The sequence below is a fragment of the Malania oleifera genome, chromosome 7 (genome assembly GCF_029873635.1).
Source record: "Malania oleifera isolate guangnan ecotype guangnan chromosome 7, ASM2987363v1, whole genome shotgun sequence".
Lineage (NCBI taxonomy): Eukaryota > Viridiplantae > Streptophyta > Magnoliopsida > Santalales > Ximeniaceae > Malania > Malania oleifera.
The window spans coordinates 31,228,047-31,232,689 of record NC_080423.1 but is presented as its reverse complement, the minus strand read 5'-3'; the positions used below and the strand labels follow the sequence as shown (position 1 = coordinate 31,232,689).

Sequence of the window (4,643 nt, the reverse complement as noted above, 5' to 3'; positions counted from 1 at the left end):
TTTATGGTTGGATGAATTATGGAACGAAATATTACCAATCATACCTCCTTGGCTTCTTGTAATGCCTAACACCATGTTCTAACCTGTTTTTCCTGAAAAGACAAACAAACCTTGCATAGCTTTGAACAATGATAACTCTAGGTAAATATATAATAAAATGAGCATAAACAAAGGTAAATGAGGGTCTAAAATCATGTATTTTAGGGACCCATCATAACCCCCAACTTACACTTTGCTAGTCCTCGAGCAAAGAAAAATATAAGAAAGCTACCAAATCCTACCTATATCCTCTTTCGTGGGAAATACAATTGCATTTACTGTATGTAACAAGGCTTTAAACCCCTAGGTTGATCCGAGTGGATGAGTTCTAGTCTCGTGAGGGTTTCTAGGGCGATACTCACAAACACCAGTTTAAAAGATGGAAACACATGCAACATAATCATACCATTTTACATACAAAGATATAACTTTATTACATACATATTCTTTCATACACAACTCCATTATACACACACTTTGCAGCGTTTTAATCATGCAAAACTCAATATAATACAGCCATTTCAAGATGCTAATCACATAGGATTAACCTATGATTATAATTCAAAGTTAATATTAGCATGAAAATCCAAGTATGAATAGGCCACTTCACAGGGCATGTGTACGATATATGATTTGTCTCACTCAGAATACTTGGAGGCACCTATAGAATGGTCGTCTTAACTCAGCCTCACTAGTTTATTGCCTCTTAATTCACTCAAGAAAATGGGTTCACTCTCATATGTGGGGAAGAGTGTCATGATCAAACGTCCCATATATTTGAAGAACTAACGTTAGAAGTGTGGAGTGGACTAGTTTTATAGGGAAGGGATCTAACCCTTATTGAGGTGTCAGGTCCTTTACCCTTGCATCTTCTCACTCACTCACCACATTTAATACAAACCACCCTAGATGAACTTATTCCGAGGCTTGCATGAATTCAAAAAATGCATTGGTCAAAAGATCCTTCACATGTGTAGACTCGTAGTGTGTGTCCTCAGCTTGACCTTTTTATCTTTCTCAGAGCAGGTGTATATTTTTATTTTTATTTTTCTTTGCTTGGGTTTCTCTTTATTTTTTTCATTTTTTTACATGGTCAGCTAATATAATCATCACATTCTTATCTTGGCTTCATGTTTTCAATAGGAATGTAGCTCGAACAGGAGTCCATGGAAAAAGTCATTCTCTAAGGATGACTTGACCTTTATATCTTGAGTAAGCTACAAGACCTATGTTTTTATCTCCCCACTTGATATCACCTCTGGGATAGCAAATACAAGAGCAAACACTAGTTGTCAAAGGAAATCCAGAAAAAGAAGGAAAGTTGAGTTTAATAAACTCAGTGTTTGACGTCGAAAACTCAAGAAATGTACGGATGACTCAACATTACCTCACAAGGTGTCATAGTCACCTTGATTGTTCTCTCAGCGCTCTCAAAGAACCCTAATTGTTACAAATCATGTGTAAATGTGTTTTTAACCCTATGAAAAACCATGTAAATACTAGAGTTTACATTGCAGTATTAATCCAAACAAACCACTAGTCAACTACCTAGAGTAATATCAAGTTGTTGGCCATGTTATGTAACTTTTACACAACTAATTTACTACATTTTTAGTGAGCATAATGAAATCATGTAACTGGAAAGTCGATGCATGTAACGCTAGGATATATAGGTGTATGTAGAAGGTATAAAATATGTTAGCATGGTTCACTGGAATTTGTTTTCAAAAAAATTTAAAATTGTGTCATTTTTGCGCATGAATGTGTCATGTAGTGTGCTGCCCCCTATCACCAACTTAGAACTTTAGTGTTCTCACTAAAGTGTGGACAGAAAATAGAACCCAGGCAAGGGATAGGATAGTGCTGTGTTCCAGTAAGAACAAACAATGTACCTACAAAATACAATAACCAAATAGCATGCATGCAAAGATACCATGTAGTACAAAAGACCAATGCCGGCCAAAAGCACCATGTAGTACAAAAGACCAATGCCGGCCAAAAGCACCATGTATATGTCATTAGTATCAAAAAGTTTACCTACTCTAATCACATACCCCCAACTTATCCTATGACCTACTCTATGGACTCTTAACTTCTAATTCATCTATTCTAAATACTCTAAGAACCTAAAAGGAAAAGGAAAACTATCGGGTTGCCTCCCAGAAGTGCTAAGTTTACCGTGTTTCGCCAGACACATTGAAGCTCAATTTGGACTCATCCTACTTCCCAAGTAGCATTGGATTCTCTCTTTTCTTCCTCACACCTGAAGTTGCATACCCCCAACACATGTTTAGAATTGGGGAACCACTTATGTTTTATTGTAAATTGCTCAAAAGGGTTCACAAATTCAATAGTGGTAGGGCTATCAAGTTGAAGCGTACTTTTCCAAGGGTGTTTCCATAGCATTGAAGGAGTTGCTTCCCTAACAATTTTTTCAATCACGCCTTCATCCACAGCTTGGGTAGCATTTAGAGGATGTTGGGAAACATTAAATATATTCAGCCTACATTGCTTATGGCCTTATGAGATGTCTATAATCCTCGTCCTACATTGAATGTAGGCATTAGCCGTGGCTAGGAATGGTCATCCCAAAAAGACAGGGATTGGGTTTATGGAAGTCTCCATGTATAAAATCATGAAATCAACAGGGTAATGAAAATCTGCCACCTTGAATACCACGTCTTCTACCACACCCTAGGATTGCTTAAGAGATTGATCAGCAAGGCATAAAGAAATCGAGATGGGTCGCAACACTCCTGGGTTAAGTTTTTGATAGGCCGAGTATGAAAGGATGTTCACACTTGCTCCTAAATCTAAAAGAGCCTCATAAATGGTGTAATTTCCAATTATGCACAGAATAGTTGGTGAACCAAGTCTTTTAGTTTAGGAACAAGGTGCTTTAGTATTATTGAACTCATATGCTCGGCCTGCTTAACCAAACCATCCATGTGCACCCTTGATTCTATCCCCTTCGTTGGCAAGTCCTTAAGGAATTTTATGAACGCGGGTGTTTGCTTAATGCCATCGAGGAGAAGTTTATCCATTCTCACTTATTTAAACATGTCCTAGATGGACTCAGTGGAAGCCTTTTTCCTAAATATGGAGGGTGCAAGTAGGGCTACTAGATGTTTCATTAGGTGGCTGTGAAAAGCTCTATGGGGTGTGAAGTGAGGTGTGGTTCTTCTGGTAGCAGGCGTGAGACTCAATGGTCTTTGTACCCGACTAGAGGAGAAATGAGTGCATGACTCTACGTTGGGGGCTTCCAGTTTTTCATCTTGGGTCTCCCCTATGCTCAGCTGCTCCTTGCCTTGTTCAACTATTAGCCTACCATTTTGAAATGTGGTTACAGCCTGGGCCTGCTCAGAATATGAAGAGGGACCAGCGTCAGGTTCACATTCTACCCCATATAGTCCCTTAGGATTTACTATAGGCTGGCTTGGCAACTTACCCTCATCCCTTCGACTTAAAGTAGCAACTAGCTACCCCATGGTGGCTTCTAACTTTGCGATAGATTGGGAATGGGAGTGAAGGAGTTGTCAGTCCACTTAATGGTCAGCTTCAATTCGCTTAAGGACTATCAATGTCATCTCCTAAAATGAATCATATTTGGATTCAAGTGGAGGTGGATGTTGAACGGTTGAAGGTTTGGGGGATGAGTCTATATGATTTTGGAAATTTTGGTATGGTTGTGGAGGCAAAGCATTTGGGTCTTGTGGAGGTCTTTGGGCTTGAAAACCTGAAACTTGCGGCCTCCATGAGAAGTTAGGATGTTTTTTCCACCCAGGGTTGTATGTGTTTGAATAAGGGTCATTGGATGGCTTATCGTACCAATTTTGAGTGGCCTTTACTCTCATGCACAAGCTCAGACTGGGAGTGCACATGCGGGCAATTATAACATGTATGTGAAGGGTTAGAGCAAATTTTGCACACCTCTGCACACAGTATTGTCTGCGTTCCTAAGGACAAGCATTAACCTAATTTTTTAGATATAGCATGCAGAGTAAAGGCTAGGTCTTGGCTTGCGGTCAACTCGTAGACTCCCTTAGGTTTAGAAGTTGTCGGATTAGGTAGTCTACGAGTGGCAGCCATGTGAGAAAAGCAGGCCTTGTTCAAAGAGAATCTAGGCCTTGTTCTCATGCTTAGTGAGGAAAGTACCTCTGCATGACACATCAACCATATACCAATCTCTCCCAGCCAACCTTTTGTAAAAATATTGCACTAATTGCCACTTGGAGACCTGGTGATGTGGCCATTTACGGAGTAGGTCCCTAAAGCGCTCCCAAGTCTCAAAAAAGAGTTCCCTATCCATCTGTGAGAAACTTGTGATGACTCTCCGAAGCAAGTTAGTCTTCCCAATTTGAAAGTACTTTTAAAGAAATTCATGTTGCATGGTGGCCCAGTTGGTTACTGAGTTCGGTTCTAAGGACATCATCCAATATTTGGCCTTATCCTTCAGAGAGAATAGGAAAAGCCTAAAATGGAGAGCATCTTCATTGAAATTAGGGATGCGGATGGTGGAACAAATTTTCAAGAACTGATTTAGATGCTGATAAGGATTTTCAGTAGAGTTCCCATGAAAGTTGGGCATCATCGAGATGATTGAA

General features: G+C 39.6%; 1 non-coding gene across 1 annotated transcript; it reads left to right on the top strand.

The window, feature by feature from the left end:
- Positions 1–4,274: 4,274 nt before the first annotated feature.
- Positions 4,275–4,380, top strand: LOC131161102 (small nucleolar RNA R71). The gene has a single exon (XR_009138261.1). It is a non-coding gene; the product is annotated as a small nucleolar RNA R71 (small nucleolar RNA).
- The last annotated feature ends 263 nt before the right edge of the window (positions 4,381–4,643 follow it).